Source organism: Octopus bimaculoides, chromosome 3 (assembly GCF_001194135.2).
Source record: "Octopus bimaculoides isolate UCB-OBI-ISO-001 chromosome 3, ASM119413v2, whole genome shotgun sequence".
NCBI classification, from domain to species: domain Eukaryota; kingdom Metazoa; phylum Mollusca; class Cephalopoda; order Octopoda; family Octopodidae; genus Octopus; species Octopus bimaculoides.
The window spans coordinates 145,646,694-145,664,741 of NC_068983.1; the positions used below are offsets into that span (position 1 = coordinate 145,646,694).

General features: G+C 36.9%; 1 protein-coding gene across 3 annotated transcripts in view; it reads left to right on the forward strand.

Moving 5' to 3' along the window:
- LOC106869125 (microtubule-associated protein futsch) overlaps positions 1–18,048 on the forward strand; it is a 157,191-nt gene that overhangs the window by 59,135 nt on the left and 80,008 nt on the right. Inside the window, exon 2 of one of the 3 annotated variants that reach the window (XM_052966609.1) lies at positions 11,529–11,721. The exons of the other annotated variants lie outside the window; for them this stretch is intronic. The gene's annotated coding sequence lies outside the window, so the exon portion shown is untranslated. The remainder of the gene's footprint in view (positions 1–11,528; positions 11,722–18,048) is intronic. 3 annotated transcript variants of the gene reach the window in all.

The following is an 18,048-nucleotide window of genomic DNA, read 5'->3' on the forward strand; positions in this document are numbered from 1 at the left end:
AAAAAAAAAAAAAAAAAAAAGACCAACTGCAAATAATTTACTAGAAGTATTTTCCATGAAAGAATTATGTGAAAGGAAAAATCAATATGTTGTCATGCATGCATGCAATGAGGCACACACATACACATGCATGCATAAACATGCTATCTGTATTGTTTTCATGAAGAGTAATTTGAGGAAAAGGAAAGCACCCTCACTGATCCATTGTTTACTATTTTGTTGTGTAATGAGGTTTTTAAGCCTGCACTGTCATTCATTGGCATGTCCATTAGAAATTATTCATGTTGAGGCGGGTTAAACTGAGAAACTTTTCCAGAGAGAGAGAGTAAATAAAAAATAATATAAAGTATTTGTTTATTCAAATTTGATTTCTATGATGATCAGTTATTTATTTTACTCAGTGCTAAAGTATCCTGTACATTAAACCATAAAAAATCAGAAGAATAAGTATTTACTTCTCTTCCTCCTATAAATGGAGTAAAACTGAGTCAGCTGTTTGATCTTTTGTACGTGGCAAGATGATCAACTTCAAGGAAGAAAGAAATGGAAGTTGTGGTGTTTAGCCCCTTCCCTGGAATATTTGTTGTGTAAATGAAGAGAAATAACTCCAACCTAGATTTGAAATTGACTTCCCTGCAAGCACATGACTCAGTTTTACTCCATTTATAGGGGAAACACCAAGTAACATAATGGTTACTCATATCTTAGCAATATTTCATTGAGTAAAAAAAAATAAATGATTGTCAACAATAGTGATATACTGTGCTTGGGAAGACCTGTCAAGCCAAGTGAGATCATAGTCATGGCTGATGCCGTGTTACATAACCGGTACACATGCTGGTGGCATGTAAAAAGCATCCACTACACTCTTGGAGTGGTTAGTGTTAGGAAGGGCCATATTAGGTTGAAACCTGGTGCAGCTCCCCAGCTTACCAGTTTTCAGTCAAACCTCTAAACTGCTACCAAAGGGATGTAATATTTCCAAAGTTTTCATTCATCCTTATCTAAACATAATATATCCACTGTAATTTACATATTAGTTTTAATCAGTACCATATTATAGTAGAGTGGATGTAGGTATAGTTGTAGACAAGAAGTTTAGCTTGTGACCATTTGGCTCAGAGCCCACTACCACTGTATGACACTTTGGGCAAGTAGCTTCTACTGTAGCCTTGTGAGAGAGACATTTGACAAGTGGACACTGCATACACAATATATGTGTGAGCATGTGCTTGCTTGCATGTGTACACCCCCCCCCCCCCACACACACACACGGGGTGTGTGGTTTAGAAATTTGTGAGAGTGTGAAAAGAGAGTGAGAGATAATGAGGAAAAGAATTTAGTGTAAACACAGGTGGAGTGGGGTGTTAGGAAGATGAGTTATGAGGGAGAGATCTGTCGGTGACAGATTGTGTGCTGGTAAGTTCCTGTAAGTTCACTCTGGTGTAAAAGGATATATATATACACACACACACATACACAGATGCGGGTGTGGGTGTATGTTTCTCCTGACATTGCTTTACCACCAGTGTTGTTATAGTGGTTCAGCAAAAGGCACTTATAGACCAGACATAAATAGCAATAAGTAACAGTGCAATGACTGAAACACGTAAGAAGACAAAAACAGAAATGAGTGTCATTTTACTTCTTCATTCTGAGTCTTTGTGTTGCCTATTGGAGTCCATGAAATAAATACCAAGTACATAAATTCCCTATGAAATTTCCCTGGAAAATTGTTAGGGTACAAGTAGGGGTTCACCAATGATTGGTCCTCAGCCCCCTCGTGTTCATCTTCCAGGCAATGACAGAGGAATTCAAGACAGACTGCCCCTGGGAGCTCCTCTATGCTGGTGACTTTGTTCTTATAGCTGAATCACTACCAGAACTAGAGAAGTTTCAGGCATGGAAGCAAGGTCTAGAATTGAAGGGCCTTAGAGTTAACCTAGCAAAATAAGCCTTAGTAAGTAGGAAGGTAGACAAATCACATATCCCTTCAGGTAGATGGCCCTGCTCGATCTGTAGAATAGATGTAGGTAGAAATTCCATAACATGTACCTAGTGTAAGCTATGGGCACATAAGACGTGCAGCAATATCAGAGGAAGGTTAACAAGGAAAATAGCTTTTGTGTGTGGAAGACGCTGGGCAACGTTTAGAGAGCTCTTATCTCTGCTGGCAACAAAGGGCCTCTCCCTCAGAGTGAAAGGCAGATTGTATGATGCCTCTGTGTGAACAGCTATGCTATACAGTAGTGAGGGCATATGTAGGCTTGAAAGCAATGAAGCCAGTATGCTTCACTGGGTGTGCAATGCCAGTGTGCATGTTTGACAGTGTAAGTGTCTTGAGAGGAAGGTTGGGCATAAGAGGCATCAGATGTGGTATGCAAGAGAGACAATTGTGTTGGTATGGTCATGTGATACATATGGACAAGGACAGCTGTGTAAAGAAGTGCCAATCTCTAACTGTGGAGGGAACCTGTGGTAGAAATGAGATTTTGACTAAATACAGTTGATCCAATATAAAAATCCTCAAAATATAACTGTTGCATGAATTTGGATGAAATTTCTGGTACATGAGTGTACATTGTGAATGTGGCTTTTACATGTTGTGTTGCTTTCATTAGCCAATGTAGGTTGAATACAGTTAAGTTGATTACAGAGAGAGAGAGAGAAGACAGAGACAGAGATATATTGATCCTGAGTTATTGATTTCCTGTCCCAGATCTGAAATTTTGCTCTAGTTAATCTGTGTAACTTGGAAGTTCAGCAATTCCCATCAGTGATGAGAGAGAGAGAGACAGAGAGAAAGATCCATGATGTGCTTTGAACCCCTCCATTCAAAGGTTTTTAAGGTTAAGCAAATTAGTGTTATTTAGAATATCCCCCCCCCCCCCAAAAAAAAAAAACTACTAGCTTGCAGAGACTTACATTTAAAAAGTATCATCAAATTAAAATTTTTGTTCATCCATACCATTGATGCAATATCAACTAGATGACACTCGTGTTCTGAATTGATAAATCCAACATTACTTAGATGAAATATCATTCTAATTATTTTATCCATATCACCCTAATTATTTTATCCAAGTTCAAACACTCTCTAATTAAGTCATTAGTATATGAATAATTAACATATAATATCACTAAGTTATAACACAAGTGCCTGTAGTATTAAATGCCATTATATTCAATAACCAATGGGAGTAAAATTCAGAGAAAAACACATGCATGCACATACACACACAATGCAAGCAGGAAATCTTTTGAAAGGAAGTTCTTTCTAAAATAACGCTAAATATTATTTCTTGTTCAGAAGAATACTTAGTTCCAGTTTTTGACTCCAAACAACAACACGGTTTGAAGTGGTTTAAGATCTGGCAGCTCTATACCTATACAAGTGTCTGGATAATAAAGACAATAAGGGACTGGATAACTATCTGAATAGTTTGTCAGTGGCAAAGATTTTCAACTCTACAACCAAGCTGACATAACTCTAAGTAGATAGCACTTGGTGATAAAGTTTATTCCTGCAAACAGACTCAGCACTATAAAACTGCTGACCAATTTTGTTTGCTTAGTGACACTCCACTGGTTATGGCAATGAGTTTCCAGTTGATTTGATCAACAGAACAACCTGCTTCTGAAATTAATGCGTGAGTAGCTGAGCACTCTATAAACATGCTTACCCTAAAAGTTCTCAGGGCGATTCAGCATGACACAGAATGCTACGAGGCTGGCCCTTTGAATTAGAGGTGCAACTCACTTTTGCCAGCTGAGTAGACCTAAGCAGTGTGAAATAAAGGACACAATGCACTTCATTCCTCTTTAGTCTTTGCATGCTCTCCATATTTAGAGCCCATGTCTCACTACCATGTAGCATTGCTGTTCATATACATGCATCATACAATTTACCTGTCACTCAGAGAGAGAAACTTTTGGTTGTCAACAGAGGTAAAAGTTCTCTGGACTTTCTCCATCTTATTCTTCATCTAGCAGTAACACTCTTGGCACATCCTCCTCCTCTGCTAAATAGGTCACCTAGGTAGCAGAAATTATCTACTACTTCTTGAGGAGCATTTGAGAAAATCAAGGGCCATTTTATCTGAAGGGGTGAAGGTCTGTCTTCTTGCTTACTAGAACCTTGGTCTTTGCTAAGTTAACTTTAAGGCCCTTCAATTCCAGGTTTTGCTTCTATGCTTTGAATTTCTTTTCTAGTTCTGTCTATTCTGCTATCAGAACAAGGCCATCAACATAGAATAGTTTCCATGGGGGCCAGTCTTAAATTTCTTTCTCTATATATGTGCTTATATTTGTTTGTTTGTGTATGTCTGTGTTTGTACCCTCTTACTGCTTGACAATCAATGTTAGTTTGTTTACATGTCTGTAACTTAGTGGTTATGTTATCAAATGGGATGGAGTGAATAAGTACCAGACTGAAAAAGAACAGAAACAAACAAACAAGCTTAAGTAGTGAGGTTGATTTGTTTGACTAACACCCTTCAAAGTGGTGCCCTAGAATAGCTGCAGTCCAATGACTGAAACAAATGACAAAAGATAATACATATGAACATGTATGTATATCATCATCATCAGCATTTAATGTCTGCTTTCCATGTTGGCATGGGTTGGATGATTCCACATGGACCAGGCTAGCTGGGAGCTGTCCAGACTCTAAATGTCTACTGTGGCATGGTTTCTATGACAGAGTGTGCTGGGTGCTCTTCGTGTGCCACTGGCACAAGTGCATTCTTGCAGCACAAACATGGGTGCTTTTTATGTGGCACTGACATCTGAAAGTACAAACCTGTATGTTGGAGGATAACGATTTAACTTAGCTTGGTGTGTCTTATCAAGTATAGCAAATCACCACACTTCCTAGTCCCTTGTCATTTCCTCACTGAGGCCCAGTATCCGAAGATCCTTTCTCACCACTTTGTCCCACATCTTCTTGGGTCTACTCCTTCCACAAATACCCTACACAGTTAGGGCTCGGCACTTCTTTACACAGCTGTCCTCATCCATATGCATCACATGATCAAACTAACCCAGTCTTCTCTCTTACACAAGACATTTGATGCCCCCTCTCTATCTGTGCATGTGTGTGAGACAGTTGAAAGTTCTAACAAATTAACTTATCAATGAGAAATAGTTGCTTTCTATTAGTTTGTTTGTCAAATGGCCACAGCTTGGTCTTAAATGGTCTGAATGTAATATTAATTTTGAACTTAAATTGCTTATTAACTTGTAGGGCTAGTATGTGAAAAATAGAATATTACAAATATTCAGTGTTATTTTTTAATATTGTTGTCATGCTGAAGAAAGTAAACATTGTTTCCATAGTGATAGACTCTGTACTTGTATTTTTACAGTAGTGTTTTTATTCCCTGCAATATTTTTATTTGTATTCTCGTTACAGCTTACTTGATTATTCACTGTAATTATCACTGATATTCTAGTTATATATAGTGAATGTAAGTTTCAAGTACTTGTTGTCTGACTAGTAGCATCTTTTTAGAACTGCATGAACGTCACACAGTCTCTTTTCTATCAGTTTCTCACCATTAAAGGTAAACTGTGAAGTGTGTGTGAGATATGTGATTCTGTGTGGGGAAACATCATAAATGATGAATGCATCAACAGGAACTGGAGAAGAATGAGCTAATGATTGTCTGTTTGGTTGAAATGTAAATTTGTGAGACTAACTAAATACAAACTGAATGAGGAAAGTGGTTGGGTATCAAATGTATTAACTAATATTTGCACTATCATAAACATGTAATGCTAGCTGTAAAAAAAGTACTTTTAAGTTAGTGCTGAAAGGCATCAGCCTGTGGTAGCTGTAGATCAAACAGACTTGAAAGGAAGTGTTATATTAGATCTATGGACATTAGATACCACAAAGGAGCGAGTACATCAGTGAAATGCAAGGAATGATATTGAAATGAAAATGTTATTTCATGCTAGGTAAAAATAAATGAAAATGATGTTGATATTCCTCTTAGTATTTTCTATTCTGAGTTTAAATCCCACTGGAATTGTCAAATCTTTTATTTCAGTTGTGGGTTCAACAAGTACTAATATCATCTGGACAAAATGGAAGAACTTACAAAATCTGGTTCAGTGACCTAATCAAAATGAAACATTATTTGACAAAATAGTTTTGTGTTATAGTTATGGGTATGGGATAAAGAAGTTCTCTTCCTGACCACATGGTTTCAGGTTCAGTCCCACTGCATAGCACCTTGTGCAATTGTTTTCTAATATAACCATGGGCTGATCAAAACCTTAACAGTGGTGTGTGTGTATGTAGGTGTGTTTGTGTCTTGTCTTGACATCATATGCCAGTTGTAAATAAGCATCACTGTCATACAAGTGGTGTTCTTTCTGAAAACATGTCCAACCATGGGGAAATATTACCTAACTTAGAAACAAGTAAAGGTTGGCAACAGGAAGGGAATCCAGCTGTTGAAAAAAGTCTGTGTTACTGAATTGTTTCTGATCCATGCAAGCATGGAAAATTGGACCTTAAGACAATGATGATGATTATGGATGTAACCAAGAGCTAGTGGTTTTGATGATTGCAATTTGATGGTTAAATGGATATTAATTAAAACTCTCCTTATTTTTCAGTTTTTAGTCTGTATTCTATCTTTTCTTCTCACAATTAATTGTGTAGACATATTTTTGTCATCTGTTCAAGCACATTATATTCATAGATCATTAACTAATATTATACTTGGCTTTTAGTTCATTTAAATTAATTTCAGTAATTATTACTACTTTTTATTATGGATAATAAATGGTGATCTAATGGCAGAGAAAGTAGAGCCACAGATTAAAATTATTTTATATTGTATTTAGTTTCATCTTTCTAGTGTTCAAATCTCACCAAATTGTTGACTGTTGTCCTCCATGGTCAATAAAATAATATTAGTAGTATACTGCAGTTTCATTCAATTAATTGTACCAAATAAATTGTGACCTTGTCTCAATGCTAGATACAATTACTGATTGTGTATGTGTGAGACTTTCACATTGTTTTTGTTTGTTTAGGTAGGCATTGGAATAATCTGTTCAGGGGTTATTTCCTTAGTAACATTGACATTGTTAAATGTTCTTCAGATGTTGGGCTTCACAGAGGGGCTGACAGGAGACCAAGACTCCTGGCAGTTTGCTGTGCTTGAGAAGATATGTTAAGCTAAGTAAAGTGGTTGTCCTTGTATACTACTTGCATGTCTCCTACATCCCTTTCCTGCTGAGTGTTCCTAATCTTGCAAGCTCGTGGGTGTTGGTGCCATGTAAAAGCACCAATACTGGTGCCATGTAAATGCACTTGTACCAGTGTTGCATAAAAACACCCAGTACACTCCATATAGTGATTGGCATTAGGAAGGGCATCCTGCCGTAGAAACTATGCCAAAACAGACATGGAGCCTGGGCAGCTCTCCAGCTGGTCAGCTCCTATCAAACCGTCCAACCCATGCCAGCATGATAAATAGACATTAAATGATGATGATTGTTTTCTGTGTAAATCAGTGGTTCTCTACCACATTTTGCCTGTTGACCCCTTTGATTCCTATTTTACTCTACTGGACACACCCTCCCTAGCCATTTGAAGTTTTAGCATATCTCGGTATATTTTTATAATTGAATATTATTAGGAATTATATAAAAAATGTTTAGAATATGTAGAAGTGTAACTGAGTTATAGCACATAATTTTTACCAACTAAATCTTATATGGGCTCCAAGGTTCATGTGGACCCTGGTTGAGAACCACTGGTGGAAATAAGGTGAAACACTGAAAAAATTATAACCAGGAATAAAGTTAACTGTATTGTAGACCTGGTTTATCAGAGCCTGTTCTAACTGATGTGAATACTCACACCACTGAATTTAAAAAAAAAACAACAAAGAAAACCCCTCCATCTAACCTTCCCATTCTTGTATATTATTTAGGCACTGTAGTAAATTGTTTGCATTAATAAACATTTAGTTGTTGGTGTTTAGCTCCAGCTGAACCCTAGTAGAGCAGACTTGTGATCAAAGGCTTTCTAAGTCTGAGCATCTCATTTTTTCAAATGTGACCCTCCATTAATTTTCCCAGATGTGAGCAGCTAGTCTTATTTGGGTCTACTCTATCCTCTCCTCTTTTCCAAGACAGTTAAGGGAGAGTCAACTGCTGTCTCTCACAGCTCAATCAGTCATGTAGAGATTTTCTTGGTTCTCAGTTGTAAAATATAATGTATCAAGACGTAAATCAGGTCACTGTTCCTAGTGTCAGTAAACTCAGAGATTTTCCATCAGTAAAGTTAGTTTTAATTGAGTAGAAGTATAAACAGACAAAAAACTAGCATCAGGTTAGATTATGCCATATATTTAAATGTAAGGGTGGAGTCGTTACAGGAGTGTAACCTTATGAACTACCAGTGGCCAATTGTTATCAGCAGCTATAACATCCCTACGTTTAATTACAGTCCAGAATGGATTTTTAGGCAACAAGTCAACCTGAGCCCTAATTGTATGTACTTGTTACTGTACATCATCAGACGTAATAATTACTTAAAGTTTGTTTTATGTTCATTAGGTCTGTTTGAAATTATAATTACAAAATATAACTGCATTTGAATGCAATTCAGTATATAAATTTGAACCTATTCATTTCCAATTCTACACCAAATTGGCAATCATATTATTAATTTCAAATGTAATTTTATAGCCAAATGTCCCTATTAATAATTAATGTTTGTAGAAATGAAATACATTGCAAATAATTTCCTTGGTAGAACAGGGTCTGAAATATCGTATTGCATAAAGATATTTGAATTGTAATTTTGATTTTTAACATAGCACAAGGCCACAAATTTGTTGAAATGTGTTCACATAAATGAATTAACACCAGCATTTAACCAGTATTTATTTTATAATCAGGAAACAATATACAAAATTTGACTGTAACAGTATTTGAATTTGGAATGTAGGTATTCAAAATTAAATGCTGAAATAAATTTAGTCTTCTACTCTATTACTTCACAATGGTTAGAGCACCAGGCTTACAATTGAGAGGTTGTGAGTTTGATTGCTGGACCAAAGCTTTATGATGTGTGTGTGTGTGTGTGTGTGTGTTATACATAGAAGGAACCTAGCCTATTGGTTAGGGTGTTGGGTTCGCAAGCATATGGTTATTGGGTCAATTCCTGCATTGAGCATTGTATTGTGTCCTTAAACAAGGCATATCATTGCACATTGTTCTAGTTTATTCTGCTGAAAACAAGTACAAGTTGACTTCCTTTTGAAATTTGGTCATTCTCTCTCGCACTCCCAATTTTGTTTCTCTTTAAAAAAATTTCTGATCTCTGTTTTTGAGAAAGTAATTTATTTCATCTTTCTCTCTCCCTCCAGCTGTCACATTCTGGAGGAGGGAAGGACTGAGAGGGTGTGTGTGTTTGCTTGGCATTGCATAGATGCTTAAAACAATTAGCAAATGAGTGGTACAGGTGTTACAAGATTATACTTGCAAGTGAGAGCGAGTTTGAAAGATAACGAAACACCCCATGTGATGAAGTGAAAAATAATTGAGATATCCCTACCTCGTGTTAATTGATCAAATAAATGTAGGCTTTGTTTAGCTGAAAGAGTACAGATCCTGTACAGATCTAAGATTCCTAACTCTCTACTGAACTCTAGGTCTGAAATTTTCAGCAGTTGCAAGCATATGTATAAATATATTTTGAAGAATTGGAAAATTCCGCCTATTCCTGGTTAACTTGTTGATATCTTTCCAGCTTTATAATTTAAGGTCTAAGGGGGTAACTCTTCTACCTTTCTTTTTTTACTTTTTAGTTTTTGTGTCTTCGTTTTCTGTTTTTTAACCTTCCGTGTTTTCTATATGGTGCCTTAGTTTTTTTTTGCATTTCTTCTCTTATTCATTTTTTTAAAGTTTGTTATATGTGATTTGTGCTTGAATATGTTTGAGATATTTCTCAACATATGAAACTATTAGTAGCACTTAAAAGCATGTATTGTGTCCTTTAAATAGATAATATATATATATATATATATATATATATATATATATATATATGACAAGCCAAGTGAGACCATAGCCGTGGCCTATGCCAGTGCAGCATAACCAACCTATTTAAGAGTACCCTTCAATCATTGGGCAATAAACTGTGCTTGCAAAGACCTGTTGAAGTAAGTGAAGTCATTGTTGTGGCCAATTATAGTACCGCCTGATTGGCACCCGTCCCAGTGGCACATAAAAAAGCACCATTCGAGTGTGGTCGATGCCAGTCCCACCTGACTGGTCCCATGTGGGTGGCACATAAAATACACCATTCAAGTGTGATCATTGCCAGTGCCGCCTGACTGGCTCCCATGCCAGTGGCATGTAAAAAGCACCATTCAAGCATGGTCGATGCCAGTGCCGGCTGACTGGTCCTGTGCTGGTGGCACATAAAAAGCACCATTCAAGCATGGTCGTTGCCAGTGCTTCCTGACTGGCCGTCATGCCTGTGGCATGTAAAAACCACCTATTACACTCTTGGAGTGGTTGGCTTAAGGAAGGGCATCCAACTGTGGAGACTTTGCCAGATCGGATTGGAGCCTGGTGCAGCCTTCTGGCTTGCCAGCCCTCAGTCAAACTGTCCAACCCATGTCAGCATGGAAAGCGGACGTTAAACAATGATGATGATGATATAGGTGCAGGCATAGCTGTATGGTAAGAAGTTTGCTTCTCAACCACATGGTTCTGTGTTCAGTTCCACTGAGTTGCACTTTCAGCAAGTGTCTTCTACTATAGCTTTGGGCTGACCAAAGCCTTGTGAGTGGATTTGATAGACGGGAATTGAAAGAAGCCCATCATCCTTTAACATCCGTTTTCCTTGCTGGCATGGGTTCGATGGTTCCCCCCTCCACACCTCACCTTGTTGCTTGACAACTGGTGCTGGTGTGTTTACATCCCCATAACTTAGCAGTCCAGCAAAAGAGACCGATAGAATAAATACTAGTCATTTGACTAAAAACTTCTCCAAGATGGGGCCCTAGCATGGCTGCAGTCTAATGACTGAAATAAGTGACACGATAAAAAGGAAAAGACATACATGGATACATGACCCCCCCCCCTCTTGAAAAAAAGGGGGGGTCATCTCATTTTAACAATAATCTCCATTGCCTTTAAAAATATACCATCACGATATGAGTGTGACTTGGAATAAAGATCTCAAAACTGCTCTGCTTTACCTTTAGTAGCTGAATCCATCAATTTTCTTTGATCATTATTTTAGTGATTTGCAGCACTCTCTCTCTCTCTCCCCCCTCTCTCTTTCTCTCTCTCTCTCTCTCCCTCTCTCTCTCTCAAATAGGCTTAAATAGTAATAAATAATTTTCATAATGTTGAGATTGCACATGGTTTTTTGTTTTCCAATTCTTCTTTATTAATAATCCATTATATACCTATTCATCACCATTTTTTTTTCTTTTACTCTCTTTCCTCTACTGTTCTCTGCTATTACTCTGGTTCTCTTCTAGCGCTCTTGCATTACTGTCTTCTGTCTGCTGGGGATGAGAAAACCCATTCCTGATTGTGAATGAATGAACAGATGGAAACAACACAGAATAGAAAGAAGTCTTCTGTCTTGCTAATGACAACATCTCTATCTTTTATGCCAGAATAAAATGCATCCACTATATGATGGTTGATGAATGGGCATAGATAACATAGGTAAGAGGACTCTTTAGTCTTAATGAGGATATGGCAACCTTCATAGTGCTGGTGCCATAATAAAGTACACCCAGTACAATCTATAAAGCAGTTCGTGTTAGAACCATAAAACATCAAAATTGGGATATACAAACGAGACATGGTCTCTAGTTCTTTAAGAAGGCAGTAACTCTATAAAAACTGATTTGGCCCATGACAACTCAGCCAATCCATGCCAGCATGGAAAAGCAAATACAAAAATGATGATGATGATATTGTAAAATTTATTAATAGATGTAGTATGTAATGGAAACTAAATTTTGGATTATTTTCGATAGGAAAGAAATAGTTATTGTTCTCATTAGTGCTGTTTTTGTCTTCAATATTATGATTGTCTTATTCCTCCAAGATTCAATTTTTTCTTTCTTTTTTAATATCCTCAACAGAAATCAATCATTGCTGTTTTAATCATTCTAACTAGCACACTGTTCTCAGCAGTCACTTACTTTCATTATAGAGGGTACATCTCTCACAGGATGACCTACAAATCCCCGATTATCTCTATTGTATTGAGTAATTTAGATTTTATAGATGGAAGATCAAAGCATACTCGATATGGCAAATATCTCCATGTAGAATTGCAGCTGTTTGTATATTGGAAACCTCTGTCTTTTGGGACAGACACCACTTATGATGTAACTTTATAAGTATTTGTTTTGCTTTAGCTCATTCAGAGCAGAGGCTCTCAACGTGGGCAGTACCATGCACAAGGGGGCGCTGGGCATGTTGAAGGAGGCAGCAGGTTTTAGGGAGTGGTGAGGTGGGAAGGCCATGAGGTAACATTATTAACATACTAAATTTTACCTGTAGTAATAATTATATTATGATAAAGCTAGTAATGGTTGTTGAAATAAAATGAGATCTCATCAGGCACAGGAAAAACATTATTTTGCAATGTATAATGTAAATTTACAACTTTTGTCTTTATTAATATTTTTTTATCATTTCACTGTTAAAAGCTTATACAATCCATTTTTAGAGTATGATTTATAAATCATCGTCTATGTTAAGTTAGTTTAGTTGTGATATCTTATTCCCCACTTAGGCTGGGTGCTAGGCATAACAACTACTTAAAAAGGGGGATGGCTGCAGTAAAAAGAAAAAAGAAAAACAAGTTAAGAACCACTGATCTAGAGAAATAGTTACAATACACAACAAAAGCAAGATATTTACTAATCTCATATGTTTACAGAGTGAGGGGTGACAGTTATTACAGTGGCTGCCTGAGTCACTGCAGTTAACAAGAGTACATAATGCAGTGTATTTTCTTACCTGGTTCCAGACTTAATGAAATGTGGAATGCCCCTGAGTGAATCTCATAATCCATTGGATTATTTTGGCACCAGTTGTATCTTAAGAATGGCAGCTTGACAGAACCTGTTTCTCTATAAAAATATTTCGTTGGAGAATTTGAATTGAGCTGCTGCTGGTTATTTCCACTGGTGAGTTGTATAAACTCATGGTACCTATTTGCATTTAAGTTGATTGAACTAGTGAGTGTTAAATGTTATTGGCCTTAGACAAAAACAATAGTAGTGATATGGTGATGAATTGTTGATCATTTGAACAGTGAGGCAGATGAAATGATGTTAAAATAACCATTTTATTTACCTAGTTTTGGCATGCCAGCATGGGCTCAGCAGGTCTCCTTGAGTACAGCATTTTGACAAGACTTGTCATCTCCTTCATGAGTTCAGCATCCTGGGATCAGCTTTTACCACTTGACTCACAACTTCCTCAGGTTTCCTCCCCATGGATCACTTGACTCTTCTTCATCCAACTTCATATACATCACATGTCTGTACCAGTGCAGTCTTCTCTCTCACTCTAGCAGATCCCTTTAATGCACATTTTTCTCCTTGCTCACCTACACTCTAGCATTCTTTCACTGCCACATCTTACCAACATGCAATATTGCATTTTCTATGCAAATGTTATACAAATAGCCCTTCACTTGAAGAGAGAAGCCTAAAGAATATATTTTTCTGTTTGTTGACAGAAATCTTTTGAATAAACCAGTGGGAATCTTATTGATTTATTCATTCTAAAAGGCCACAGATTATTAAATCATAGTCTCTCTCTATTCTGAAAGAGTATTTTGCACTAAAAAGAATAGATTTTCTCTTGTCTAAAAGATGAAATTTATAGATTGTATATTGTGAAAGATTTAACTGTTATATTTCCATTTTAAAGGAGCGGAAATAGTTAGATTCAGAAAATTTCTGAAAAAATAATTGGGCAGAACATTTTTTAAAAAAGTTATTGTTTTTAAAAATATATTTATTATGATTTAAAATTGTCATTAGATTTCTAATGGAATGAAAAATGTTTAAAAATTCAATTAATTTTTTCCCATATTACAGTCACTACGTGTGTGTGCACGTGTGTGTGTGTGTGTGCACATGTGTGTGTGTGTGTGTGCACGTGTGCGCGTGCACACAAAGTTAATGAGCAAATTCTGTGCCTTCCATAATGTATCTAAGATGAGTTGAATGTCTGGAATGCAAATAAACAGTTGTATGCTTAATTCTTTTGTAAAAGTGGTGCTGGCTCCATAGTGCAAAGTCTCACATCTTTTCTTTAATAGAAAGAGATGTTTGGCTAATTTCTGTCAAAGAGCTTACTAGCATTCTTTATTTTCTGTTTTATGTCTGTTTTCCCTGTCTAGCTTGGGTAAGGTGAATACTTATTATTGAAGCATTATTTTACAGCCAGAGTCTCCTCATATCACTAATCATACCTCTTTGTTTATGAAAACATAGAGCTACTGGACAATTTGTTGGCATGGATATCAACATAACATCACTACTTTTGCTCAAAACATTTTATGTGGGGACATGTGCACGCACATAAACATCCATATAAAACTGTGTGTGTGTGTGTGTGTGTGTGTATATATATATATATATTTATATATAGGCGCAGGCATAGCTGTGTGGTAAGAATCTTGCTTCCCAACCACATGGTTCTGGGTTCAATCCCACTGCATGGCAGCTTGGGCAAGCGACTTCTACTATAGCCTTGGGCTGAGCAAAGCCTTGTGAGTGAATTTAGTTGACGGAAACTGAAAGAAGCTCCCCCTACCATTGTTGACAACCAATGTTGTTGTGTTTACCTCCCTGTAAGCTAGTGGTTCAGCAAAAAGAGAACAATAGAGTAAGTGCTAAGCTTACAAAAAATAAGTCCTGGGGTTAATTTTTTTGACTAAAAGCTATGCTCCAGCATGGCCATATTCAGATGACTGAAACAAGTGAAAGTACACACACACACACACACACACACGCACACACACACACACACACACACACACACACACACACACACACACACACACACACTTTCTGTCAACTAATTCCACTCACAAAGCATTAGTTACTGAAATCACTACAGTAGATGACATTTGCCTGATGGGGTCACACAGTGAACTAGAGCTCAAAACCATGTGGTTATGAAGTGTATGGCATATCCATGCACCTGTGCCTGTACTTTCTTACTTTTGAAATATCTTCATTCCTAAATCTAAGCCATTGCATATTGTGTTGTATGTGTGAGCATGCACACACGTGCACACTTAAACTATTTTAAATATATATAAGCATCTGTCTGCTATGTAGAGAAGTAAGAAATAGAACAGAACCATAACTAGTGTTATTCAACATCCATGCAGTTGCAAGGTGATTCCAAATAGATTTTCTCTTCACTGGAAAAGGAAATTGCACATTACAATCACCATATTTGCAAAGATAATATGTATAGGGATTTTAATTCTTGTGAAAGCTTGTTGAACGAAGAAGTTTAATATGGCAGTGCAATAATCATAAATGGTAATGAAATCCAAAGACCACCTGAAGTCCAGTAATTCAACAATACTACATCTAGAGCATTTAACATGGGAATGTCTGCTATATAGACAATTTATTACTGAAAGTGAGTGAAATGAATTATTGGATACAAAACCATACTGCATAGTTTATTAATTCATACACAAACACACACAGACACATGTAAAAATTTTATTGGTTGAAGAAAGGGAAGAAAGAGCTTACCCATGTTCCTGCAGCATTAAATTTTCATTTTATAAAGTTTATGAACTGTTATTTGCTGATGTAGACCATCACTAGTTTCTTTGGATTCTAGTTTATATTATTTACTCCCCGCCTCTCTCTTTCTCTCCAAACTGTCCAACCCATAGCAGCGTAAAAAACAGACATTAAATGATAGTGGTATGTATAGTTCAATTGAAGCTGACTTCTTTCGAATTTTGTTCTCAGATTATAATTACAGGTGTAGAGTTTTATATTCTTTTATGTAAAACTTGGCACAGCAATTGTTTCAATTGACAATGCCGTATCAAGTGCCTGAATAAGAACTGCTTGTGTCCAGTTTTAAAGAAACTTAGCCACACACACATAATGTATATATGTATGTTTGCATGGTCAGAGTGATTCTTTTGGCCTTTTAGAGATTTTTGCATGTGTTTATCAAAGTGCACATAATCAAGAAACTCAGAATCATGGTAGATTGAATAATCAAGCTTTGAGTCAAAATGTTTGTTGGTAAGTCATTGCTCTTCACTAAAAAAATTTGTGCATTATCTTTATCTAACTTATATAATGAGCTGTGGTATGCATTAACATGCAACTGCATGCATGTACACACATAAATGCACACTCGCACATGTGCATACACACACAAAATAGTGCAGCAAATGATTGAGTAGAATAGGTTGGTCATGTCACTGCTAAGTCCACATGAATATGATTATTTTAAACAAACATACGTTAATGATATTGTGTGAAGACAAACCTGACTTCCACCTGTGCAAAACATATTTACACAGCTGGCTGTAATCCTAATGCCCATCAGATGCTGCATGCATTGTTAGTCAATCAAGGATGGCAATTTGAAAGAACTGATAAATTTGTTTGTTAGGGGCATAGGTTGTGGGACTTTGTTAGACTGTATTAGCAGTGGTTGTGATTCATTTCGTGTCTGCTTTTCATGCTGACATGAGTCAAACAATTTGACCAGAGCTGGTAAGCCGGAGAGCTGCACCAGGTTCCAGTCTGATTTAGCGGGATTTCTATGGCTGGATGCCCTTCCTAATGTTTTTTACTATGTACTATGACATAAAAAAACATTTGTCATGCTTCTGTGAACAGGTCATCGACATAATTTATTGATTCAGTGCAGATATGTCAATAACTGTCTGGGCTATAGAGGTTCTTAAATCGCTAAAATGATTCCTCCATGATGTAATTGTTTTATACACACATGCGTGCGCACACACTCACACACACTCAATTGTAGCTGTGTATATTTTAGAAACAGAAAAAGCTGTGTTGCCAGTGCTAATGTTTAAGCCATCATCATCGTTTAGCATCAGTTTTCTATGCTGGCATGGGTTGGATGGCTTGACAGGAGCTGGTCAGACTCCAATTATCTGTTGTGGCATGGTTTTTATAACCAGATGCCTTTCCTAATGCCAATCACTTTACTGAATGTGCTGGTAAAGTTTTAGATTCAGTCTTCATGCCAGGAAGTTTCGCAAGTGTCATCTGTCACAACTTCAGGTTGACCAAGCTCTATGTGTGAAATCATATTGTCGAACAATGAAATAGGTACAGAGACAATGAGAGTTTGTAGAGACTGGATATGAAGAATGTTTGAAGTGTCTGTTTTGATCATAGAGGGGAATAGGTGAGGATGGTGTTGCAGAGAGTTCTGAATGGCCAAAAGCAAAGGCTTGGCTTCAGCACCAGCAGTAATGATGTAGAAATTGCACTAGAGCCAAGATGACTTTTTTTAGAATGGCAGATCTCAAAGTAGATAATGCTACAGATAATAGCATGTAAAAATTGGGTTGAAAACATCCCATTGGATAGAAAAAGTCAATGGTTGAATGCCTGTCATATTTACAGTAGATGCATGTTCATGTCCCATGGGCATCCCTTGATGTTGGCTTTGTAAGTAGTTTCCTGTGGAGAACGCTTCCTCATGTGCTGCCCACTTTATATCCAATTTTACTATGTATGCATTTGGCAAAACTTCACCAAACCATTTCTGTGCCACCAGTCTCATTATTGCATATACCAAGTGCAGAAACATCAGGTGTCACTTTAAATCAATGAGGCCACCAGCCTTGATGGTATCCTTTCCCTTACTGTCAAACTGTATGATCTTGAGTTAATCTCTGACTGTGCCAAAGTCTTCAGTCTTTCTTATGGAACATCATTCCCAATTTTTGGAAATATACTACTGTGTGTTTCCCCTAGAAGAGTATTCCCT